General features: G+C 42.7%; 1 protein-coding gene and 1 long non-coding RNA gene across 18 annotated transcripts in view; one reads left to right on the top strand and one right to left on the bottom strand.

Annotated features, from left to right (window-relative positions):
• MPP7 (MAGUK p55 scaffold protein 7) overlaps positions 1–21,307 on the bottom strand; it is an 81,206-nt gene extending 59,899 nt beyond the window's left edge. For 4 of the 17 annotated variants that reach the window (XM_083467492.1, XM_083467484.1, XM_083467497.1 and 1 more), the window contains exon 1: positions 13,903–14,449. The gene's annotated coding sequence lies outside the window, so the exon portion shown is untranslated. Of the gene's footprint in view, positions 1–13,501; positions 13,690–13,882; positions 14,450–21,164 lie in introns of those variants that run through there. The other 13 variants (XM_083467483.1, XM_083467499.1, XM_083467496.1 and 10 more) reach the window with 7 other exon arrangements.
• Positions 13,754–16,062, top strand: LOC310689716. Its single transcript, XR_014517614.1, has 2 exons — positions 13,754–13,857; positions 14,447–16,062. It is a non-coding gene; the product is annotated as an uncharacterized lncRNA (long non-coding RNA).
• Positions 21,308–27,714: the final 6,407 nt, after the last annotated feature.

Raw genomic sequence — 27,714 nt, 5'->3', positions numbered from 1 at the left:
GTGAGTTCTGAAACACACAGGCAGCCAATAGAACAGGGGCTATTTAAATTCTCAAGTCAACCAGGCCAGTAATCTGGCCAATGCATTTTGAACCCATTGAAGTTCCCAAGTCACCTTCAAGGGCAGCTCCATGCAGACTGCTCAGGGTGTTCAGGATGGTATCGTCGTAAGCAACCTGCCAAATCAATCTCCTTATCCACAATCAAATCATGGATAATAGGTGTTTTATTCTGGAGAGACCTGGCATTCAGCAGCAAAGCCACAAGCCCAGAGAGTTGACTGGTTGGTATCTCCAGATTCTGAGATACTGAGGGTGCAGCAGAAGGGCAAGGACTTTGATGTAACTAGTATTCCTCCACCCATATACCTTCATCCAACTCCATACCTCCCCCTATCTACCATCACAGGAATGGCATCCCTACCCCCCTGGCCCAGATACATGCATTCCTTAATCCACCTCTAATCACAGTGATAAAGAGGTACAACCATCCCAGCTAGAAACCACCTCACCTCTTACCTGAGCTGTTGCAAATGCTTCCCTGTCTCTCACCTGGAGTGGGTCAGGTAGCTTTCTCCTGCACTCCACCCTTTACACACAACCAGTCTCTCACCGCAGCTGAACAGGACACAAATATCCAACAAATATCCCAGGTAACAACTGGTGATTGCTTAAGAGGAAGTGTTCCAATCAGAGCATGTAGCACTGTCATGCTGGAGCTGCACAGTAGCCTCAATTTGCTGTGACAAGACAGGATCGTTCAGAAATGATTCATAGGCACTCAGAGCATAAATCAGGTATAAACTAGCCTCAATGAACAACATTAGGCAGCACTACACCATAACCCCTTTCCCACTTGGAAACAAGCGAAGACAAGAGCAACAAGAGCAACATTCTCTTCAATATGGTGTAAAACAGCTAGACTTTTAGCATTCACACTGCTTCAGATACACTGGGTAATAATATATCAGGACACATGACAATGAATCATGAGTAAGGATTAAAATAGAATTGGGATGCATAATCCAGTAGTCTATTCCCCAAACACCTAAACATGGCGGGGGAGCTACTATTACTATTAAACCTTTTAAAAGCCCCGTATTATCCTCAAATTACAGATGGGGAACTGAGTCTAAGATCATAGCAGCTTGTCAAAGGGCATCACTGAGTTTGTGGAGAAAATGCTCTCTCAATCAAGAACTACCTGGCTCTCACTTCTTAATCACTGTGGTACACCGGAAGTAAAGCAATTATGCAGTCCTCCCATCATAACAGTAATGCACTTCCTATATTTGAAATCAAAACATGAAACAGTGTCAAAATAATTACTAAGTCACTCTTACACAAAATAGTATTTTTTAAGTGTGCAGACTAACACAAATAATATTTTAATGGTTACCTTTCAGCCATGATTGCTGAGGAACAAAGAGCATCAGGGAGTACAAGGCATTATACAAGTATATGCAGGCATTTACTAGTGTTCAGCGAGTGTTTTGCAGTATTAGCGACAGAACTATTTCAGGACAGGGTAATATAGAAGGAACATGAAGCATTATAGCAGACTTATTGTTAGCAGGCTTAGAGTCAATGCTCAGAATTTCTCAGAAATGTAAATAATTGCTACTAGAAATAAATTTCAATGGGAACTGACCCAATTACTCAAGGCAAGAGCTTCTGCATGTGGGGACACAGAATATGGTTTGGGGCACATAATTCAGTTCTTGAGAATCTGTTTTGCATATACATGCAACTCTAGCGCTTAAGAGTGTGTTATACATAGTCAGAAAGGGCAGTTGAACATGATTTCTAGGGACTAGGCATGGGGCTTTAGTACCCACAATCCTACTTTTCCTCTAACCTTGATAAGCAAACCCAACATTGAGCAATATTGCATCATTATATAATTTTTACAAAGTAAATTATGCATTTTCCCCCGTTTGCATAATTTATCCAGGTCACAGGATTCAGCTTTGCTTCACATAAAACTTGGACTGTTTATATGCAGTGTGTCAGTATCACAAAGCACTCACAGATCTGATTAAAAAGGAGCTTTAAAAGATAGGAGAGCAAAGAAATAGCACTAAGGACACAAGGAGAGCAGGACATATTCAGTAAGGCTTCCTGATTCTGCTATAACAGAGAAATAGAAATGGGTGCTATTAGCATACTGATGACACCATGCCCCAGTCTTCTAATGATTGCTCCAAGCAGCTTCTATATAGATATTAAATAGCATTGTGGTATCCTGCTACACAACCCACCCCCCTCAAAAAAACACACAGTGCAACCAACTCACAAATACTCTCCAGGAGGAGACTATGATCAACAGCAATGAAAGTTACAGAGAGATCAAGAGCAGAGGGTTACACTCCCCGTCCCTCTACTGAAAATGTTCGTTCATCAGAGTAATAAAGGCTGATTCTGTTTCAAAACCAGGTCTGAGCCCAGACCAGAATAGGGTAAGACAATCTATTTCCTCCCAGATTGTCTGGATAGCCACTACCCTCTTAAACATCCTACCACAAGAAGGGGCATCAGACCTGTTTCACAGTTTGGAGCTCCCTGACACATATTGCCATTCCATAGTGAAAGCAAGGCCTTAAGAGGATTGCCAGCTCTGGCTCCTGAGAAATCATGCAGAGCATTCCAAAGTCCCTTGGATTCCGTAAGTCTCTGTGGGTGGACCATCTTAAAGGTTATAGTGAAGAGGCTATGCACTGTTAACGTATTCACTTTCTAATCTCTGCTTTTTATTTGGCACTAGTCCAGTTACTGAGAGTTTACTACAACTTGGCTGAACTTCATTATTAAATTCCTTTTTGCTATCTGGAGGTCTTGCCTTCAAATGTCATTAACACCAAAGCTGATAATCTTAAAATCCTACCAACAAACCTCAAATAATTTTGTATGCTTTATAAATATATAGCAACGTCAACTTACAACTGAACAAGTTGTAAAATATCATTGTACAACATGCCATCTACAATCATGCTGTAAGAATTCAGTTTGCTGTTCCACTGCAACCATTTTGACCTTTTGTTAGAATGACAGAGGCAAGAAACAAATTCCTTATGTTGAAAGCTGGGTAAAAAGAGTATATGTCCATGTTCTCAAAACTTTAATGTCCTTGTCAACGCATTTCAATTATCTAGTAGTCAGTTGCCAACTCTCCCCCCCCCCTCTCCTGTAAAGTATTGATTTTGGGAAGGGGGAAATCTGGAAATTTGCTTCAAGGAATAGGAGACAAGAGGTGGCAACCATGGAGGCAGCCTAGTAACCTGGCAGGGTGCATCTAGCCATGATCAGGATTGCTGGGGTGGGCAACAAATGCAGCAGTGGGAAAGATGAAAGATTTTATAGGCAGGATCTCATATTAATACAGGAAGGACAACCATTTTTCTTTGCATACAACAGAAACCTTTGCTGTACGTGCAGATAGCTATTTGAGAGAAACTAGGCTGCCAAGGATCTATCATCAGTTGACGCTTGCTGAAAAAACAGTGGAGAAAACAAACCACCCACTCCATTCTCTAGAGGGGGAAAAAGCCATTCCAGCATTTTTCAGTCAACAGTTGAATTACTAAACAACTTGAGTAGCATGGAGGTCAGATTGGGATGGAACTATTATAATCCCATATAGCTCTTAATCAATTTAAATAGAATACTTCTACTATCATTGCACTGCTCCCAGTGCAATTAGAAATACCATCAGAAAAGGGAACTTTGCGTCCCGATTTCAAGTAAGTAAAATAATTTATCTTTAAGAGTCCAAGCAGAAAGTGAAAACATTTCATAGAGCAAGCTAAAACTATGGTAAGTATTCTGACTAGAGACACAGTATGAAGTCCTTACCAGGGAAGCAGGGAGGAGAGAGAGACTACCAAGTGCAGCATACTGACAAGGTCCTTCCAATTACGGTCCCTAATAGCCAAACAAATGGTTCCTATAACATCCTCATCTCAAGATTCATACAGTCATTAGCATAAGATCAGTAACAACCAGTATCAAGCAAATGACACATTCTCCTTACAACAGGGCTACAGTACTATTGTAACTCCGAATATTCGTTTTAGATTAGAGATTTCTTCAGTAGCTTGAAGAAGCAACTGAAGCAACAATTGTTGTATCTTCCCGACTGCTTAATATCATGCAGGTAGCCCACAAGTTATCCATGCAGGCACCATGCAGGTTATCCAGCCTGTTAAAATCCACACAAATGAAAGAACACAAATAGCCTATTTAAAATGAGAGCATCAGAACATAGATTTTCATTCCAACAAAAATTGGAAGAAATAGTTTGAGACTTAAGAGAGGATTAAAATAAATCTTATACAAGTTGCAAAAGACATTTAACCCATATCCATACTGTATAAAGCAGACCAATCATGGTTATGCTCATTGCCATCCTACAGCTGCCAACTTGAAGCAGAATATCAGTGAGATACAATATTCTCTACATGCTGTTCTAAATATCAGACAAGGAACAACAAGCATTTAGTAAAACATGCATCTCCCAGTAGAAAGCTAAAGCTTAATTCTGCTTCTGCAATACTATCGTACAGTATTGACTTTTAAATTGGTAGCTAAACATTCATTCACACTTTAGGAATTTTAGTATGACAAGCCTTGGTAAGATGAGGACTCTACATATTTATTGCCCAAATTCTGTTGAGCAGAAAGAAAGCTTGAAGCTTTCATTAATTTTCCACCTCATGATATAGCCTTCTAGAGTTTACAAAGTATCAAAACTTTACAATTCAAGGCAAAAGAATACTATGTAGCTGTTTCTTGTATAAACCCTTTTCTCTCTAGTAAGGGGCATTTTACAGCTAAGAATAAACAGAGCTGCCTGTTATTTCATTGTGCACCAGTTCAACTTACACTTCTTTGACTACAGCAACTGAGAGGACAGAACATGATCATAACTACTATCAAATTCAAGAGAAAATTAGCATAAGCTGAACTATGCTACAACACAGAAGACACACATCACATTTGACTGTGCCAACTGAAATATAGGCCAATCCAACACTCCACAGTACAAGGTTTCACATGTCAAATACAGATGGTACTGTTAATTCACTGTGCAGCCTATATAACAGAAGAAATCTCCCACAAATTAAAATGTTTCAAGCAATGTGGCCTTGACTGCTAAAACAATACCGATGCAAAGACAAAAATCACTTGATTTTTTGTTAGCTCTACCTATTAATCCTGTTTTTCATTAGCATGTTACATTTTCATAATTATTGTATTTTATTATGCATACTGTGAATGTCAATGTATGTTTATCTAGCACCCATATATAACAGTAACAGAATTAAATTACCAAAATAGAAGGTAGCCATGCTGTTTCAGAAATCAATTAAATGAAAGGAGCTAGATCAGAAACTCAATTCAGATGTCAAACTTAATCATAGTTTGCATTAACCGTATCAAGAACGGGGGCAAACCCCAATACACACATCTTATCCTAGCTAGCATTCTGCACTAACTGCAGCTTCTGGATCAAGTGTGAGGGAAGCTCCACATGGAGCACCTTTCAGAAATCCAGTCTTGAAGTAACCAACACATGAACTACTGTGGCAAGACTTTCCCAGTCCAGGGGTGGTCGCAGCTGTAGAATCAGTCACAGTTGGTAAAAGGCAACCTAGCAATGCAACTGGTTAAAAACTGTTCCCTTCAGAAAATTCTGGAATATCCTAAGTATAGTTTTCCTCAGGCAAAAGACACGTGTTTCTATTATGAGCCCATGGTAAAGCATTCTTGTCCTTCAAGGCCCAAGAATTCTGGAAGGAAGCAGCAAAAGTGTCAAGACATCCAGGATACCTTGGCCATCCCAAATCTGCTGCACACCCAAGGATAACTATGTGAAGTTGCTGAACTCATTTTACATTGCAATCCAGAATGGGATGGGGATTTATCAAATAAGCATCAGGACCACCAAGGAAAATACCTAGATCACACAAAATACATGAGACATAATATGTGCTGTCCTCAATATGGAACATTATGTATTTGGAAACTAGGTAAGTGGGGCTACAGGATAAACACAGCAGATGAAAGGTCTACAGGTAGAGATTTGTATTTCAGTTGTTGTCATGGTTACTTTTGTGTCCTAATATATGCCTTTCAACAGGGTGGATTGTTGGTCTCTTGATCTTGCATTAGAAGCAGACAGATTCAAGGAACCAACAGCGAGAGCAGGTTGAAAAGCTTACTTTGAGGAAAGCTAGCAAAAGATAATTAGATGTGTTTGTTTTCTATCTTACTTGGCATTCTCAACTCTGTCAAGGGTGACAAAAATCGTGGTTTGCCAGTTCCGATGCCACACCAAGCCATTGTTAAGCTTTGCAAAGAAAAAAGAATTAAGAATTGACATGACATCAGAATTATGCCACAGGCGTAATTATACAGTTGTAAGGGTTACAAGGCAATGCATGTGAATCACTCTGAACACTCAGCAGTACTATGTAAATACTAATTATTTTAGTTATTATTAAGTAGTCAACACCATGCAGACGGCTTGAATTCAAACATCTTATTACTCTGGCATGACCTTAAGCTGTCCTTTCAAGATTACCGTATATATTGAATCCTTGTTGATATTTTAGGACAATGTTTGCAACACAGTTACATAAATATGGACTCTATCTTTTGTTATTGCAACACATTATAATGGCAAGTCATTACTTTTCCTTGTAACATGAGGGGCACTCCCATTCAAGACAACTGGAAAAACCAGCTTCTAAATACTTTGCCAGTATTGAGAACCAGGACTTTGAAATGTTGCACATTCCCTCTTGCTGGAATACAGTAAGTCACATGATTATTCTTATCTTTTTAAAAAGAATAACTGTAGTTCTTTACGCAAAAACAACTAATGCACCAACAGAACCAGCAAATCATTATTCTAATATGCATAAGGAAGGTGTATGTGATGGTCATTTACAAAAAAAAAAAAAACCCATCACCATCTGATTGCATCCATACTGTCTAGTTTGGTCCATCTTTCTTCCCCTTTCCTTGTTTTTTCACAGTGCTTTCAGACAATGTTGCAATGCTTCCTATATTATTATTATTTTCATTTTGGGGGAAATTTTTCATAAAACTCGGTGCTTAGTTCCATCACTTGTTTACCACTAGTCCTGTAATGTTGTGGTGGGTGTGGTCTGTCAGTATTCTGGACTTCTAGATTATCCAGATTCCTCAGTCTCCATTCTGATTCTTAGATTATCTTCCACACCACACCACACCCTCTATTCATATAAATTGTCGTGCAGAAGTGGGAAGGAGGTGAGTGGGTGAGTTCTAAATGGCAAGCATCCCTGCCTCCCTTCAACTTTCATTTCATGGCTGGAAAGAAAGTAGAGGGTTACTCCATGACTGGCAGGACAGTCGTGGCCGTGTCTGAATCATAGGGCATGCAAGCAACTTATCCTGCAGTGAGGGAAAGAACTAGCATTGTGTTGTCATCCCCACATTTCTAAAAAAATCTTGTGGTTTTTTTTTGGGGGGGGGGGTATGGAGAGATGTTTCCAAGCAGATGGGAAAGGCTATAGTTCAAGGTTGCAGTCTTAACCTCATTTGACTGGGATTAACTACCACTGAATTCATCAGAGCTCACTTCTGAGTAAACATAGTTAGCATTGAACTACAAGTGCTCTTAATTCAACTGCAGAAGTATGTGCACATGTGCAGGATGAGGAGTAGGGGTGAGTGGAGGACTAGTGTGGATGAGAGTGGAGAAGAAAACATACATGCCTGTTGGTGAAATTGCCCTGAAACACTACTTTTGAAGGACATTGCAACAGATAATCATGCATTGTATGAATACGTCACTGAAATCTGCCAACAAGAAAACTTGTATAAACTCACATTAAAAAGTTTGTGTCCAAGTACACACTATATGCATATTTATGATAGATAGAAAACTCCTACTTCACTCTAGGAATAAATTAGGATACTGGCAAAGTTCCTTCAAATGTTGAGAAGTCTCCCCCTGCCCCCTTAGCAATAGATGTTATCATGGGCACATGAAGAACCCACCTGTTGCCCTAACCAGGCTAACAAATGAAGCAGTTCTAGATGTGCAAAAGAATCTGCTTCCTTCAATGAAACGAATGATAGTATCAAGGGAGTTTGTATGTAAAACACTATGACCAAGGAAACAGACTATGTATATAAAGCAATAGGACTGCTGTACTTTTATACAGGTCACCCACCCAGTATGCACACTACTAAACTTTAACCCTCCATCAAAAAATGTTCCAAGTAGCAAATAGACACAGCAAATTCCTGTTACCACATAAGAGAAAAGTATCTAGAATATGTAATACCTCACTTGTGAATTATAGTGGTAAAAGTTCCTTAACCCATGTAACATCTATTAGCAGGTGAAAATACATATGCAACATATGTAACATAAATTTACATGTCCTGTATTAATCTGTTCATTATAGGTGTAACTGCAATCTACTAGTATCTGCAAAGAAGAGCACATATGCAGAGGTGTAGAAAAGTGAGAGTTTCCCAGAAGCCAGAAGGACCAAGTACTTAGAACAGAGACCAACAACTGGAAGGCAGGGATCGGAATACAGCTCCTGGAAAGCTGCCAACTGGCCAGCAACAAAGTGCTCTTACCATTCCATCACTTTTCACATTAAGTGAAAAAATGTGTGTTTGTCTCTTGTTTCAGTTGCCCCTCCCATTCAAAACTAAATACTTTCAGCCCATCTGGCATGAAGCTAATTGTATAGCTATGTAAGGTGTCCTGTCATTGTTGTCTCTACTACCATCAGTTGTACCCCTTAATTTTAAATGTTGACTGAGGCGAATGCAACAATTTTTGTGGCTCACATCTCCTGATAAGGCATCCTGGAAAGGAGGCATAGCCAGAAGTGGATACGAAGCAAATTCTGTACCTTGGGCTAACAGTAGGGCTGCTTCAGGATAGGCAGAATGGGGAAGTAGTAGTAAATAGGTGAAGAGATTCCTAGGAATGGGAAAAGTAGTCAGGGCTACTAAACAGTGGGTAATCCAGATTTGAAAATGGGTGCAACTCTTTTTGTAGAAGTGGGTTGATAATGGAATTTGTACATCAGACCAGTTAAAAGGACCGGATGAACATTTTTTGTCATCTTCAATGTTGCAGTGTTTCAGCATTTCCTATATTGCTGGATGAAATAACTGGATATAAATGTTTGCTGGAATTCTGTAAATTGCATGTTCAGCAGCTTAGAGATAAATGGAAAGTAAGTTAGTGTGTTCCATTCAGCAAAATTTCCTGGACCTTAAGAGGAAGTGGCAAAGGTTTTTGGACTTCTACAAAGCTACATGAGTTTCCAGAAACCTACACTTGGAGAATAAATGCATTATTAGCATATATGTGATATTAAGTAGATAGAAAATAACTATGTCATGAGAAATGCACAAACATTGCTGGAGCAGAATGCAGCCATCACCCAATGCTTCGTTCTTAACCTGAAATTGTTCTTAACCTGAAGCACCACTTTAGCTAATGGGGCCTCCTGCTGCTGCCGTGCCACTGGAGCACGATTTCTGTTCTCATCCTGAAGCAAAGTTCTTAACCCGAGGTACTATTTCTGGGTTAGCGGAGTCTGTAACCTGAAGTGTATGTAACCCGAGGTACCACTGTATAAACAGAAAAGGGAAACAAATATATTGCAGCTTGCAGATAACTGGCAAGATCCATAGTCAATGTTACATTGACTATATTGGGGTTGCTTAGTACAAGTGTACTATTTAGTTTGGATGGAGCAAGAAGGGTGAGTGATAATACTTACCAACAGTATGCTATGCTAACAGGGCTTTTTCTCACACTTGGCCAGAAAAAAAATGCTGGGGCATGAGGTTAAGAAGTGCTCATGGGTGAATGCCAAAATGCAATATGAGGTGGTGGTGTTAACAGGCTAACAGAAAATCACTTGAAGAGATAAAAATGAATATGACAAAGAGCTGATTAATAGCTATTACACAATCAATATAAAGTACAACGTAGCCTAGTCAAATTTAATAAAGGCAACATCTGTGCATGAAGTACACCCACTTTTGTAAGAAGAGCAAGAGTCTACAACCTGACGCCTGATCTATTAACTACCATATTAGCTCAAGCGGAGGCCAGTTATCCTGCTTTGTAACTTAATCATAAGCAACCAAATCCTTTAATTAATATGGAACAGAGTGAATAAAAAAGCAATTAAAGAAACCCTGATATTTCAAGGCTCAATAGAATATTTCTTCTTTAAAGTAAATAACCAGCTGTAAATGACATCTGCTCTTAATGCAAGGATAGTACCTTAGAATTAAACTTACAGCCCTCTTTAAGAAAGGCTGCCTTTTTTTATAAGTATCTGTGTAACAAACATCAACACAACAGTCTAAATAGTGTACTTATATATTACGTCTTGATATTGGGGACAAGGGGCTGGCAAATCAACACAGATGTCATCCACTGAGCCATCTGGGTAACCATAAAAAAGCAATTATTGCACTATAATCCTAACACTACTTGAAATAATTTTGAGCATCCAGTTATCTAACATTAGCAATCTTGTTCTTTTCAAAAATACTAAAAATATGAAGTATTCTCAATTGGTCTTCTTTCCCTTTGTATTTTAAACCATTGTTTCACTAATCCACCCTAATATTGAGTAATTAAGTGGGTACAATAACACAATGTATACAGTATTGCTATGGAAATAAAACTTTCACACTTAAAGAAAAATACAATGTACTACATTCAAAAGTAATGTAGCTATCTTTCTTCCTGTGCTTAATACACTTGATTGAATCCAGTCTAAATTATCAGACATTGAAGATGGCATTACATTAACCACATTTGGACATGATACCAAGCCACAAATTGCATTCATGGACAAGAGTTCACTTTATCATATGCATGAAGTTTTATTCTCAGTTAGGTGTGGTGTGTGTGTAAGTAAGTAGTGAAAACAAAGGACTGAAATGTAGAAGATGCAAACTGTGATAATTTAGAAGCTTAAACCTAATTAATTACAGAGGTCATTTACAAAGAACTGTTAATGTTATTTGCATTTTTCTGTCTTGAAAGACAATGGAGTGCGCTTCCGGGGGGTAACGTCAAATTGCTCACTTAGCAGCACCAAAGTGCCCACATGTGCTAGAATTAAATTTCTCAGTATTGCTTTGAAGTTCCTTGGTTCAAGAATGCTCATTTTAAGGTCAAACTGAGACTGAGATTGCAACTGCTATATTACAGTATATCAAAAAGTTTGATTCTGTCACCTGCAACCTGAATCAAGTTAATGTGTTTTATTCAAGAGAAACCTAGTCATTTATAAATAGTAATTTATATTTTTGCCACAACCCATTCAGCAGATCTTAATAAAACTTGAATATTCTTCATAGGTTAATTCACTGGAAAGCTCTTTAAATAAACTTCTGAGTACACCTCTCAGATGTGATGGCCTATATTAGACTTGTGGGATTAGATACATAGCATAACACCACACAGTAATTTAGTCACAAAAGTATGTCTCTCACAAGTCTTATGACTTATGAAGTTGTCAGACTTTCCAGAAATTTTGGCCTAGGTTTAACAAAGAAATATACAGCTACTATACTACCATTTAGTTATGTTTTTGCACTACCACACCACATGCTATTTTCGGTTTTATTTTAACATGTAAAAATTCTTCAGTTGTGAACAAAATGGGGCAGGGCAGTTTAAAATTGAATTAAAACCTTCCCTGTGGAAGTTTTGTTGTTGTTGTTTTTTAAAAATAATAATATTCCTGATGATGCTTGAAAAATTCAATTAAAGAAACCTTAAAAATCATACTTGTATATTAATTGATTCATACAAATTTATGTAGATTAGACAACAACACTGGTTCTGAAGAAAGAGGCATACTATCATTTTTTACATCATGCAGGTAACTATCAAACCAGGCACCAAATATAAAAAAGCTATCCCTCAGGGTGATAGAAGTCTCCAACACACATGGAGTTGTGAATAAGACATGAATTATTATTTTTAAACCTCCTCCTTGTTGATCAAAGTCTTTGAAATAATTTAAAAAACTGTTTGATCAACTAAATACTACAACTCAATAAGTTATTCGGGAATTCAAAGATGCAATCTCAACTTAACAGTGGAAGAAGTCCCATGCTCTTAGAAATCATGGCTCACTCTGATCTGTCAGAATCAATCACTTCTTAACCATATACTGAACTCCTTTTGAAGATGACCATGTTGTACATCTCAATCTGCTAATATTCCATTGCTAACTTTCAAGGGCTGCCCAACACACCATGATATGAACCTGAGTTCAGTCTACAGACCGGCAGCAGCTGTCCAGGGTTTCAGATAGGGCCTCTCTCAATCCAGCCTGGAGATGCCAGGGATCAAACCTGGGAGCTTCTGGGTGCAAGGCATGTCCTCTACCACTGAGCCATGACCCAGGTTCAGTGTATACTGCAGTAGTTAGGAGCAGGAACGAAACTCCAGAAAGCGCCCCAGCCAGTAGACCGTTCAGTTCAAATTATATCTTTCAGCTGCCAAAATCCCCTTCCCATCTGTGATATGAAGATAATGGTATTTTTAAAAATGCTTTATTTATTGTTTGTGACTACTTTCGTTATGTTACTTTTTTTCATGTTGTAAGCCGTCTTGAACATGATTTGAACTGTGGAAAGGAAGCATGCAAATAAAATTATTTGTAATACTGGCCTATCTTGCTTGGCAAGTGTAACAAGGAATGAAAAGCAGATTTGAGCATGAATGCTTTCCCCTCACATGTGGAAAGCAACACCCACCTTTCCAGTGAGCAGTCACTGCCTCACCCTACACCCCTAGAATTAGATAACAAGAATTGTAAAGCAAATTTGACCTGCCAATACCTTTCATTTCATAAAGAGTATCTGCTGGGTCCATAGTACAACCAGGAATGTAACTCCACTCCAATTAAATCCAGAAACCTTACTCCAACTCTTCACAAAACCCCAAGCTGGAGCAAGCAAGAGGGGAGGACGCTGAGGGTACTTATTTCACTTGTGAATCGCTTCCCATAAAACTGTCCCAAAGCAATGATGACAGGGCATTGCAACACAGGAACCAAGTCACAGCACTGGCCTTCCAAACAGGGGACCAGACCTGGAGGTGCCAAGGACTGAAGCAGGGACCTTATGCATGCAAAGCAGGCACTCTCCTACTGCTCCACAGCCGTTTCCCGCAAAAGATCTCTGTTTCTGAGGCAGACTCAGAGGCTCCCTTTACATAACCGCCTCACCACCTGGCAGCTCCGCACACCTTCGCCAGGAGGATGCGAGAAGTGGAGCGGGGTGGGGCTGGGCTGATCCACACCCAGCGCCCTCAACGCCCCCCCCCCCGCGCGGACTCGAGAGACAGCTTCTTCTGCCACGAGGAAGAAGAGGCGTGAGGTAGGAAGCAACACGCGTCTCTCTCCCTCCGCACGGTATTCCCACGACCAGCAGGTCCACCTTCGTGGGAAAGCGGACTTTTACTAGGGGTTAGTAAGCACCCGCGGAACACGGCGCGCTGTTGTTGTTGCTTTCTGACTTCCGAGTACAAACACGCCTGTGGGAGGGAGGGAGAGAAGGAGGGAGGCGGCGGTTGAGCTCTGTTCACCTGCTCCCAACCGTCCCAACCGCCGCCCGCTCACGCGCCAGGGGGACGCTCCGTCCGTCAGTCAAGGGAGCAGCTTACTTCTCTCTCTCTCTCTCTCCCGAGCCCCGCCCCGCCGCCAAGTCCGTCCGCCGAGCAGCGCAACCCCATCTGCCCGCCGCGCGCCCAGCACCAGCCTCTCTCCCCTCAGGGCAAAAGCGAAAGCGCGGAGGTACGGAGAAGAATCCCATTCCCACCCGAATCTCCGGCGACAGACCTCCCCGTTACCTCAGCGCCCAACGGCGCCCCTTCCGCTCCAGGGGCCGCCGCGACAGCTCCGCAGCCCCTTATTCATTCGCCGCGCCGCTCGGTGCCCGTCGGGTTGGGCTGCCCAGGCGGAGCCAAACCGCCAAAAGCAACCCCTCCCCCTGAGAAAGAGGAGGAGCTCCGGGGCGGGGGAGAGAGAGAAAGAGAGAGAGTAGGAGGGGCGTGGCGCCTTCCCTGCCCCGCCCCACTGTTCAGGCCACTGCCGCTCTGATTGGCCGCGGTAGGTGTTCTCCCCGCCTTGCGTAGCGCGGCCGCCTCATTGGCTGGGGAAAGAAGCGCAAAGCTGGCCCCTGATTGACTGCCGCGCGACGCCTGGAGGCTGTCACGTGAGGCTAGGTGGGGAGTCGCTGTTAGCAAGGTCCGCTAGGCAGATCCACGGGCGTGTTTGGCCTCTTGTTCCCAGGTGGTCTCTAAGCGGGAGGTGGGGGACGGGGCAGCGCGGGGCTGTGAATTCTGTTTCTTGACGCATTTTTCCTTGCTTGCTTCTCCCTGAGCCGCCTCTTGAGATGAGCGCATAAGTCGAGAGTTGAATCGGGAAGGAGGCGCGCGCTTGGATGCCCTGGTGCAGCTGCGGCTGGGAGGCTGCACCCACCATCTCCCTGGAAAAAAGCAAGGCGAAGAACCTGGCCCCGCCCATCAGCCAGCGGAGCATCTGTTCCTATGCTTTCGTCTCTCCCGGTCCCAATTCCTTTTGTATCATACCCAGCTCCTGTCCCTTCCAGGAAGAAAGGTGAAGCAACCGCTTCAGGTGGCAGGATCTACAGTGGAAGCAACCCCCACCCCCACGCGCTTCCTGATGTACATCTTCACTCATCCCTCCTTCTATGGCAGCAAGGCGTGGGGTGCCATTTTGTGGTTCACCTCAGGCACCCAAATGTTTTGGGCCGGCCTGGATTAAATCTATAATATTGCAAAAGCCTCCTTTTTTGGACGAGCTTTTTCTCAAGCTGTCTTGCATCTGATTTGAAAAGCTAAGCCACGTGCATCTGAGACAACTGTTGCACATGCACAGATGGCTGCTTCATTGGAGTTTGGGGCAGAGGAGTGTTGTAGGTGAAAGGTGGCAAATGGAGTAATGCACATCTGGTGAGGACATCTCTGCCCCCTCTTTGGTGTGTGCAGCAACTTATGAACGCAACATCAAACACAGCAGGGAGGAAATAGCTTGGCTGCATTTTAAGCCATGCATATGTACATAGCCCTAAATCACAACTTGTGCCTCCACCCCTGGCCACCTTTGCACCTGCCTCTGGTTGGTGGATCAGTCAATCAATAAATAAATAAAAAGAGATTTTAATGATAAAATAGACCCTGTAAGCATGACTGTAGTCAGGATTTATGTTGGGGGGCAGGTTTTATGTTGGGGCGGACAGAACCTCAGCTGAGTACAGTCATACCTCAGGTTACAGACGCTTCAGGTTGCGTTTTTCGGGTTACAGACGTGCTGAAACCCGGAAGTACCGGAATGGGTTCTGGGTTTCAGCGGTCACGCATGAGCAGATGCACTAAATCGTGCTTTGCGCATGCGCAGAAGCGCCGAGTCTCAACCTGCTTGTGCGCAGACACGGCGTTGCGGGTTGTGAACGCTGCAGGTTGTGAACATGCCTCCTGCACAGATCACGTTCACAACCTGAGTGTCCACTGCATTTTTATTGATTTACTTGATTTAGGGGGAGCAGCTGCCCCCCTGGCTATGCCCATGCCTGTAGGTATGACTGCCCTGCTCCTCCTGGTCTAATTAAAAAATAGGTGCTTTCAGCATTCTAGCCGTGCTCGCCTTCATAGGCATTGTTATGAGATGGCCCAGGAGACTGAGCCCCAGGTCTTGGGCCCTGGATATCCTGTTCTGTTTCCTGCTTTTTTCTAAATGTAAAATCAACTTGATTTGCTATCATGCTATTTAATGTTGGTGAGCAATAAATGGATCAAGGTCTACAAGCAGATCAGGGGACAATTTGTGGCAAGAGTTTCTTACTCTCAATTGTTTAACAATGCAGCAAAAACCAATTCCCTTGACTGCTGAAATAAAGCAAGCTTTGGAGACAAAACCAGGCATGGACTTTTGTGTGGAGTTCAGGTTCTGAAAACAAATTCATGGGTTAAGCCTGCAGTCAGAAGCATCCTGTACCTTTAAGTGTGTGTCATCCCACCCCACCCACTATTTTGCACCTGGTTGCAGTTGGTGGACTTCCAGGGTTTAGTAAAAACCACAGTAGATCCTACAAGCCTGAAATCTGCCTGCCCTGCTGGTTGCCAAAAATAGGATAGCTAAAAAAAAATGTTGGGCAAGAGTTTCTGCAACATTACTGTGTGTAGAGGAAGCCCAGTGCTAATGAGAGGATTTGTGGGCTCTAGAACAAACATGCCAGTTCCCAATTCAGGGTGAAATCCTTATTAAATTAATGCTTATTAAATAAACCATGCTCCCCACCCTGGGTCCTTGTCACAAACTGGGTCCTTGTCACAATTACCACATTTGCACATAACACTAAGACATACCATGGCAAATGCACAGACTTCCAAAGAGAAAATTGTAGCTGCTTTGCTTCTTGCTGGTCCTTTTAGCTCAGCATGGTGCGACACCTAAGCCAAGTGTCATTTGAACCCAGCATCTTATTTCAGCTCTCTCCTCCTTAACCACAGCCTGCAGCCTGGGTTTGTTCCCATGCCTGTGGAATGAAACAGATGTACCAGGGAGAACTGTTCCCTGTTTCCTTTTCCTGTCCAGCTATGAACATTCTAAAATATTCCAAAGATTCTGTGTGCTGTCTTCTGGCAGCCTAATTGCAATACACCAAGGGAAATAAGTTTGATGCTTTAAATCGGCCCTGTTCCTTTAGGGATAAGACAGCTTAAAATATAATAATGTGTCAAACCCATTGAAAAGGGCTTTTTTCTTACAGAAGAGATGAAAATGTGTCTCTCGTATGAGGTAGGAGCAAACTCTTTTATTATACAGTGGTACCTTGGGTTAAGAACTTAATTCGTTCTGGAGGTCTGTTCTTAACCTGAAACTGTTCTTAACCTGAGGTACCACTTTAGCTGATGGGGCCTCCTGCTGCTGCCGCGTGATTTCTGTTCTCATCCTGACCCGAGGTACTATTTCTGAAGCGTATGTAACCCGAGGTACCACTGTACATTCCCAACTGATCAAGGGTGGTAGTCAACTAAGCTTTACTCAGAGTAGACCCACTGGAATTAATGTGACCAACTTTAGTCCAGTAATTTCAGTGACTATACCTTTGTTGAACACCACTCTGGGAAGAAGACTAGTAGGACTGCTTTTGTGTTAACAGCAACTTAACTTTCAAAAGCCACCAGATCAAACTTCCATAGCACAACACTGAGTATTGCCCAGAAGCTAATAATGCAGATTAAGCTGCAGTTGAACACACAAGGCCAGAGGCATGCCATTTTAGTGTCAACCACACAACGTTTGAGGAGGGGAATTTTTCTGACTTTCTCCTTAAGCCCACTAGCAGTGCAGTTTCATTCTGTAGCTTAATTTTTTAGAAAGTAGTAGAATTGTGGAACCATAGAATTGTAGAGCTGAAAGGGGCCTCAGGAGTCACCTAGTGAGTCCATAGCACAATAATCTTTTCCTCAACGTGGGGCTCAAACCCACAAGCCTGAGATGATCTGCTGATGGAGCTATCCCAGAAGGGTAGAGCTCAGTGATGCATAGTAGATTACTCAATGTGTATATAGATGTAAAAAAACCAAAAAAGGTATTCCCAACATATTTCGGCTGTATACCCCTTATTTGAGGGAGTAATTCAAAGGGGGTTGTTGTTAAGAAGCGGTGCCAAGCTTTGTATTTCTCTTGTAACTACATAGGTTAAGTAACAGTTCCCCTTGAGAAGGGCAGTGTCGCCTGAAATGTGATAGGACTGTGGGTATTTTTTGATTTCATAAGTCTTCCTTGTATTTTGAATACTGAGCTTTATACTACAGTGGTACCTCGGGTTACATACGCTTCAGGTTAAATATGCTTCAGGTTATGGACTCCACTAACCCAGAAATAGTGCTTCAGGTTAAGAACTTGGCTTCAGGATGAGAACAGAAATTGTGCTCCGGCGGCGTGGCAGCAGCAGGAGGCCCCGTTAGCTAAGTGGTGCTTCAGGTTAAAAACAGTTTCAGGTTAAGAACGGACCTCCGGAACGAATTAAGTACTTAACCCGAGGTACCACTGTACTAAGTTCCACTGCAAAACAATTTCTTGTTCAATGTGGTGTCAATTAGGCCACTAGGAGAGAACAAATCTACCCAACAGGTGATTAGAGAAGGAGGCCTTATCCACATTTAACTCCCCCCCCCCTCTCCAGGCAGAGGTTTGTGCTTTAATGCTCCTTGTTGGAGCCCCCCCCCCCCACCCACGCTTTCCCTACCGAAATCTGTTATTTAAAGCTGAAACAGAGCAAACATCAATCCGGGTTTTCCACAACTTGACGTTTGCTCTGACTGAGCTTTCAAGAGCGGGTTTTTGCAGGGAAAACTCCAGAGCAAAAAGAAAAGTGGGGGTGCTTGGGCACAGACCTGGAAGGAGCAGAAGAAAGGTGCGGATAAGACCTGAGCCTCTTCAATGTATGTGAAATATCTAATATCAGTTTTTCTTCAATAGCAGCACCATTATTTTTTAGAACCAAGAGATTTGCACTTACCCTTATTATGAATATATGTTTATGTGTTGCACATTTTCAGCGCCATGCTTTTTAAATATTCATATGTTTTATTCATTATAAATTTAAGGCGATCAAGTAGCTGTCAGAACAATTAGCTGATTTACTGCAGGCTGAAATTCTTTCATTCACTAGAGGCAATAAAATTCCACCAATTTGAGTTTCTTTTCAAAAGCTAGCATGCTGGACTGCACTAAATGAGTGCTATATTTCTAAGCGTGGAAATGGAGGGTTGCGATCAAAAGGCCGATACACATTTTAAACAGGACTCTTGATACCCAGTGCACGGTCTGAAGCGTGCCTTGCTAGGCATAGAATTGCAGCTCTGGCAGAAAGATTTGTCTTGCCCATAGTCTGTAGACTGGGTACACGACATGCATTTAAAGAACATTCTGAGTCCCCTCCAAAGAACTCGTTTGTTAAGGGTGCTATTAATTGTATCTCTGTGAGTGGTAAACTACAGTTCCCAGGATTCATTTGGGGTGGAAATGTGCTTCAAAATGTGTGTTCTCTAATTAATTAATTAATTAATTAATTACCTAGGTTGTAGGAAGACCAAATATGTGACATGTGCAGCCCTGACTTCATATCTTAATATACATTGCTTTAAAATTCAGACCTAAGCCTTGAGAGTCTCTTTTTCACATCCTGAGAGAAGTACCTTAAAACCTTGCATTTCTTTGCAATGTTGACTGTCCCACTGTTCTTTCACTTGCAGCTGATGCCTAGGCAGACTAGCTGAAAAAAGCTCTGTTTTGACAGCGGGCATGGGCATAGATCTGTAATGCAAAGGATTGCTTATTTTGTAATATCAGCTGTGATGGATGGCTGAAGCATGCCAGCGATATTTTTCTAGAAAAAGAGGTGTCAGACCTCAACATGAACGCCTCCCTTGTTCTCTTATAATAGCAATGGTGCCCACCTGAGAGGTGCTGGAACTGAGTTCCAGTTGAAAAAAAGCCCTGGGTGTGCCTGACAGCCATTTAGCAATGGGAAACCTATGACTTCCCCAGAGGATGATGAACTACAGTTCCTATTACAGTGATATCTTGGATTACAGATGCTTCAAGTTACAGATGCTTCAGGTTACAGACTCCGCTAACCCAGAAATAGTACCTTGGGTTAAGAACTTTGCTTCAGGATGAGAACAGAAATCGCGTGGCGGCAGCAGGAGGCCCCATTAGCTAAAGTGATACCTCAGGTTAAGAACAGTTTCAGGTTAAGAACGGACCTCCAGAACAAATTAAGTTCTTAACCCAAGGTACCACTGTATCCCTAAGATGACCATGCTGCCTAGGGCTTATGAGAGTTGGAGCTCAACAGCATGAGATCCCCATCCCTACCACATCTTGCAACTTGGAACCTGTGCCTCTAATCCTCGACTTGAAAGCTCAGATGCTAAGGCATTATAAAGATTCAGTGTTTGGGGCCCAATCTATATTTAACAGACCTCAGACCTCAACCTATATTTAACAGACTTCAGACAGTATTTAAGTAGTTTGCAAAACAATAAATGCAGTACAGTACAAAATAAATAGATAACCAACAATGGAACCAAAAAACTGCAAACAATGCCGTGCAATATTAAACAGAACTACAATGAAAAGCAGTAAAGCAATACAACGCCCCCCAAAAAACATAGCAGTTCATTTTGAAAGGTATTTAGACCCAGGGATTCCTTCCTTCTTGCCAAGGCATATCCTAACTCACAAAATGCACATACCCCTCTAGCACAAACACCCCACACCCAAATTCTGCCATTGCATCTATACAAATTATGTAATGCCAGCCATCCCACTGAACTCGCACACCAAGCGCATCATTTACTCCAATATCTCCCACCCAGTCACCAGCCACCACGATGAGCATTCAGTCCACTTCCATGCCACAAATTGTATTGCAGGAACACCAAGGAGAAAACGAAGCCGTTTGCTGCCAGTGCAGTATAAATAAAGCCATCAGTCGCACAGATGAGCAATCTGCTCCAGAGAGCACTCTGCTTCTTGCCCAGGTTGGAACTGCACACACTCCTCCCTGGTCCTCCGTCCTCTCACCAAAAAGTGCCCTCAGTCAGGCCAACCCACACAAGAGGCACTCTTAATAAAAATGAAAATGGAGGTCACCCCCATCACAATCCTCAGCATTGCTGGTTTTGTAACTCTCTGACTAGACGGTAGTCGTCATCAACAGCTGGTTCCACTCACTTCCTCAACAAGATGACTCCCAGGGCGGCCAGGACTATCAGGGAGTGAGGAGAACAAGTATGCGTAGATTTCTCTTCCCGTCCCCCCTCGGTCTAGTAGCTTTAATGTCAATTAGTTTCGGAGGTCCTCCTTAAGTAAATGGCTGTGGCATAAATGAGCCATGAAACAGGGTTTCCCCCCTCAAGTTATGAATGTAGCCGCTGAAGAATTGTTAAGAAAGAAAAGTTGCCTTTATAATACATTGCCCAGCAGTTGGAGCAACTCTATCTGGGGGTAAATTATAAAGAACTTTGCTGCTTTAGCAAGAGATACAGCTATGCTCCCCTCACCTGGCTCTGCCGCCACACTGCCATCACAGGCAAGGCTCATTGCAGGGAACTTAATGGACCCTCATGCAAATCCCCAAAGGTCTTTCTGTGACTCTCACAGAGGGAGATCAAGCTGTCAGCAGGCAAATGTTTACCCTGGTATCACAAGGATTATTTTACGGTCTCAGCATGCTTAAATTCTGAAGTCAGTGGGACTTAAGCATGCATAGCTCTGGATAGGATTGCAGCGAGCGCTGTAAATAAGGTAGGGGGGATTCTGTCATATGAAGAATTTCCTGTTTCCAGAATGCGGCCTGTTTCTAATCTGTTGTAAGGTTCTGCCGAGCTCTGAAATGTTTTATTATTTTTCTGCAGAGATAAAGTTCTAGTCCTCTTAACCTCCTGACTCTGATGCTCTGGCAGAGCATAACTGAGATTCTTGCATAATTAAACAGTGGGCTCTCAGGTGACACTCACACTGTTCAAGTGTATTCTTCAGGCTTTCGGCTTGCAGCCTGGATCGGTTTACATCTGCATGGCTGCTGAGAGAAGGGTTTTCCGAGGTCACGGGGGGGGGGGGAGGTGAACAACCTCATGGAAAATAAAGTGCTTAACCAAAGACTCCTTACTGTTGCAGTTCAGACTCCAGATGTGAAGTCAGTGGTTCACTGAGGGGGGCGGGGGGGGAATGCTTCGAAAACAGCTATGCATATACCAGAGGAATAAGGGCCTGTGAGAGGAGTGAGAGGGGCAATAAGCAGAAGCTTTGTTTCAAAAGCTCTGATAGTAAATGCATAACTTAAAGGGCTGTGCTCTTTATCAAAATAAATAAACAAAAGGCGTTGCAGGAGAGGGCAGTTTTCATAAGGACTGTTGCATAAAGGAAAGGGGGTTAACCATTGCATTTTCCAAAAAAATAATAATCTTTAGGAGTACTCTCATTTTGATGCAAGAAAACCACCATTTTATAGTTCAACGGGAAAAATAAATACAGTAAATGGACAAAAGTACAAAGATTCACAAAATGATTAGGGGTACGCACTGGGGTTAACTATTTCCTCTCGCCATGGTCTCGATGAGAATCCCTCTTCTCAATGGTGCCTGTTTGGTCCTAGCAAGCTCCTTTGGAAGCGGATGAATTTTCATCAGGATTGCATTAGCAGGGCAGGAGAGCCAGTGTGGTGTAGTGGTTAAGAGCGGCAGTCTTGTAATCTGGTGAACCGGGTTCACATCTCTGCTCCTCCACATGCAGCTGCTGGGTGACCTTAGGCCAGTCACACTTCTTTGAAGTCTCTCAGCCCCATTCACCTCACAGAGTGTTTGTTGTGGGGGAGGAAGGGAAAGGAGAATGTTAGCCGCTTTGAGACTCCTTCGGGTAGTGATAAAGCGGGATATCAAATCCAAACTCTTCTTCTCTTCCTAACCTCCTACCCATGGCCATGTGCCATGGTCCCATTGTAAATTGGAGGGGGTGGTACATGGGAGTAGCCACGGGGGAGCAGGGGGGTAGTTACCCCTCTAAATCAATCAAAATCAATATAAATCTGAGGTTCTGCCCCCCTAACAAAAATCCTGGCCACGCCCATGGAGCGGTACCTATTAACAGTTTCAAAACTGATGCATTTCATGCCCTGTCTAGCTTGCTTCTATGGTTTTAGCCTTATGCGCCCTTACTTTACGATACTGAACTCAGTAGGACCTCTGGATAAATATGCATAGGATTGCATAGTTGTTACTGTTTTCCTGCATGCATAAATATGTATGCAACGTTACGTATTTTATGCAGCACTGTTGGTTATGTGTATGACGTTTACCTTGCAAAATAAGAAGAAGAGAGAGGCCTTACACTATAGAGTTTGACCATGGGGAGTGAATGTGATGAATACGTGAGTATTCTGTTGTGGATAAATACTAAAGGTTTAGCAAAGGGCATCACAGGAAAGGTGGATTTAGTGGAGAGATGTCAATGGACACTTGGTTTTCAAATTCTTTGCCATACAACTGCAGCAATAGATGCATTTCTAGAGTGTCGGCATGCCTGGGACCCCACCCAGACCACTTTCTCTAGGTGCTGAGTGGTTGGCCCTTGCTAAATCTCATAATCCAAGCAGATGTTTGCCAATAGCTAACAGATTATGGACAAGACTTTATCCTGAGAACGTAAGTAATCATGCTACCACATCTTTTCAGAATGTTTTGTGTCACGTATGGATCTACTAACCTTAGCAAGAGAGCTCCTGAGCTTTCTGTAGAGCCTACCTTATTGCAGAGGGCTATGCATTTCCATGACTATTAACTGGAAGATTTTATAAGATTTTTTAACAGCAACCCATCCGAGCAGTTTATTTTTAAAAAATAAGTGTGAAGAACAATCTTTTAAAACGGTAATCTGTAAAGGGGCAGACTTTAATACTTTGCTGGCATTAATATCCTGATCCCAAGATTTGACTCAAGCAGCATAATCCCCCATAGAGGCTCCACCGAAATTAATGAATGAACTGCAAGAGAAGGTTGTGCAGCTTGTTTTGATGAAGCTTGCATAAAATGTCACATCTTAATTAGTGTGGGGTGGGGAGGGGTGCAATTTGGGGTTTTATTTTGTTTTTGCCTTGGGTTGTAGGTTCATGACTGAACAAGTTCTGAATTTAAGTCTCCAAGGCAAATGTATCCAGCATGGTGCCCTCTGTATTTTTCATAATACTGCAACCCCCACAATCCCTGGCTACTGGCCGTGCTGGCTAGGGCTGATAGGAGTTGAAGTCCAACAGGATTTTGAAGCTACAGCATTGGCTGCTCTTGTTCTAAGGCCAACCAATGGACCAGACAATGGCCTTCAACCCTCAGTGGCCTCCATGAATCAAGGAAGTATTCACTGACCCTGCGGCAAAGACTGAGCAGAGTGGAAATTTGCCTGACTTGGATAAAGAACACAAACAAGACCTCCTCCTTGATCATATCAAACGTCCATCTAGCCTTTCCTCAGTGACCAACCAGATGCCTCCAGGAAGCCAACAAGCAGGACTCAAAGGCAAGAGCCTTCCCTTGTCCTTTGCTCCCAACCAACTGGTATCCATTGCCAAGCTGTCTCTGAAGCTGGAGGCTGCATATAGCCATATTGACTTCCAGCCTTTGATAGACTTACTCTCCACGAATAGGTTTTCCAATCCCCCTTTAAAACTATCTAACCTTGCAGCCATCACCATAACCTGGTTGGTGAATTCCATCCTCTAGTTATCGCTATGCAAATAAATAATTTTGTTTTGTCTGTCCTGCATGTATGTATGGCCAATCAGTTTAACGCCTTGACCTTGAGTTCCCGGGAGGGAGGGAAAAAATACTCCTCACTCTCTCCATACCACATCCCAATCATTTTGGTCTCTAGAAAGGAAAAGTGAGTTTGCTTGCCGATGGTGATCTGCAGCCCTTTCATTTTAAATGAAATAATGTCAGTGCAGGAGAGGTAATCTGTGAGGAAGAGAGATGCATTTGAATACTTGACATTTGGAGGGTGCAGCCATTCGTAAGTCAGCATTCTGGGACTGCTGCGCTGCAATCATAAACAGCGAGAGCTATTTTGCTTTGCAAAACAGTTAAAATGTCACCGCTCCCTCATTATGTTGTTTCCTGGTAAAATACTGCACAGTATCATTATCAATTAATTAGGCATGATCCAGCAGACTTATCTCATTCCTCCACTCCAAGGACACAAAAGGAGCATTGATAGAAACAAAGAATCCCCGTTGAGGGATCTGAAACTAGCAGTGTGTCTACTGGGCAGGAATTTTGTTTTGCATTTGAAGCACATGGCTGGAGGAGGGAAGTGTGCAGATAAGAACTGGAATTTGAATGGGAAACCATCATTTTGTGAAACAGTGAGCTGGCCAGCTTTGGATGCTGGTACCATTCATCCTGGCCTTTGCTTCCTCCTACTTGGTTCGTTAAAGTCTTCAGCAGCAGGTCAAAAAACAGCGTCTTCAGATTGTCACCTGAGATGCTGCTGAGTCAATCTGTGCATGTCACAGTAAACGGCTCTAATGCCATGAAAGGGCATATGCTTGGCATTCAGAAGGGCCTGTTTCAGTCCTGGGGGGGGGTCTTTGGGAAAGTTTCCTGTCCAAAACCCTGGAGAGCTGCTGCCAGATGGACTCAGGCTGTGTTTATTATTACAGTGGTACCTTAGGTTAAGTACTTAATTCATTCCGGAGGTCCGTACTTAACCTGAAACTGTTCTTAACCTGAAGCACCACTTTAGCTAATGGGGCCTCCTGCTGCCGCCGCGCCGCCAGAACATGATTTCTGTTCTCATCCTGAAGCAAAGTTCTTAACCTGAAGCACTATTTCTGGGTTAGCGGAGTCTGTAACCTGAAGCGTATGTAACCTGAAGCGTATGTAACCTGAGGTACCACTGTATTATTATTATTATTATTATTATTATTATTATTATTATTATTACAGTGAGTTAAAGTAAATAAGAAAAAGAAAAGGGGAAAAGAAAAAGAATACATAAAAATCATTTTAAAAGGCAGAGGAAAACAACAGTAGCAATACGACAATAAAATATTTTTTAAAAAGTTACAGAACTATGTAGCATATATGTAAATGGATAAACTTATTGTTTCCCTCAAGTATACAGTACTTTGATTTATGGTTCAATTTGTAGATATCCATGGTTGTTTGTTCTCTCAAGAGATGCCAAAGTTTCTTCTCACATGCAACAGTCATTCTCACACAAAAGCTTTCGGGTTGCGCAATAAATGTGAGAGAACAATTTTTCATGTCAAGGCACGCTTATGTAAGGATCGGTAATTAATGAAGGGAAATAAAGAGAATGCCGTGCTGGTTCAGGGGGTGAAAGGTTCACAAGGTGTGCAATAATGAGGCCACCTTATGAGCTTGAAAAACTACGCAGCAAAGCTGCTGACAGCAACTCTATGGGGAAGAGGCATAATTCAGACAACGTTAATTGCCCCAGACAAACAGTCTGCTCATTATAGAACTTGGGGACAGGTGATTATTTGGATCTCCTGTTGTTAGCTTCTGTTTAGATCCTGCCCTGTCACTGGTTATCCTGGCAACTTTCACAGATGTTCTAATTTTGCATTTTTTAAAGGCGATAGGTATAGGGGTCCCAGGTCTCCACCTGGCGTGCCCTCCTGTTCCTTTAACAACCCATGCATGTCACCATGCATTTAACAGATGCTGAAAGCACATGGTTCCCCCCCCAAAGAATTATGGGAAATGTAGTTTACCCCTCACAAAGCTACAATTCCCAGCACTCATAACAAGCTACATTCCCAGGATTCTCTGGGGGAAGTCATGTGCTTCAAATGCATGGTGCAGATGTGACCGCAGCTGGGAAAGAAGATGCTTTGCTGCTTTGCTCTTTCCCCCAGTCCTGTCACCCACCTTCTCTGCCTGCCTACTGAAAGCAGCGCCCTTGCTTTCCCCTCTCAGCAGGTGGGGCTTCAGTGCAGGCGAACAGGACCATGAGGCAAGGTGTCAGTGCTGAGTTCAGATGCCATTCAGTGCAAAAAAGCGGAGACAGTTGTCAGTGAAGTTAACTTTTATACATGCAACACTATACAGTGGTACCTTGGTTTTCGAACTTAATCCGTTCTGGAAGTCTGTTCCAAAACCAAGGCGTTCCAAAACCAAGGCACGCTTTCCCATAGAAAGTAATGCAAAATGGATTAATCCATTCCAGACTTTTAAAAACAACCCCAAAACAGCAATTTAACATGGTTTAACGAGACCATTGATCTATAAAATGAAAGCAATAAACAATGTACTGCAGTCACACAATCAATCAATCAATCAGTAGCTGAACTGAATTCCACAGAGTCACAAAAACAAAACAAAAAAGCTGCAAAAACAAAAACGCAAAATAAATAGCAAAAGCAGACCCAGACAATGCTCAGCGTAACACTCAAAATGGAAGTGTGGCACTCAAAACGGAAGCATAACACTCAAAACGGAGCATGTTCGGTTTCAAAAAAAAAAAAAGTACGCAAACCAGAACACACACTTCCGGGTTTGCAGTGTTTAGGTTCCAAGCTGTTTGAGTACCAAGGCGTATGAGAACCAAGGTACCACTGTACATAACACTTCCCCATAGACCTTGCCCTATGGAGCAGTTGCCAGGACTGATGGCCCCCGCCTTTACGGCTCCTCCTCTGCCAGATGTTTCCCAAGCAGTCTCCAACTGCACCAGCGCACCTGTAATCTCTGCACATCTTTGGAGACAAGTGGGGAGGGGAGCTTGTTGCAGTAGGAGAGGCAGGCTCCTCGGATTTTACTGCAGCCTCTGGCCCACCCTCCTCTGCTTCAGACACTGAGTCTGAACTGCTCCCTGTCACACGCTCTCCCTGCTCACTAAAGCCATGTGCCCCTTCAGCCTCCAACCACTCTTCTCCCTCTGACTTCTCCTCGGTGTCCCACCACCAAACCCCAGGCTCGGAGCTTCACCTTGGGGGTTCCCCAACTGGTGCCTCGCGCCACTCCTCACCATCCAGCCAGTCCCTAACACTGCCCTTCATGCTTGTGTTGCAAACACCCGCAGAATAACTTGGCA

Source organism: Podarcis liolepis (assembly GCF_965112155.1).
Source record: "Podarcis liolepis genome assembly, chromosome: 12".
Classification (NCBI taxonomy): Eukaryota; Metazoa; Chordata; class Lepidosauria; order Squamata; family Lacertidae; genus Podarcis; species Podarcis liolepis.
This window is presented reverse-complemented; position numbering and strand designations above follow the sequence as displayed.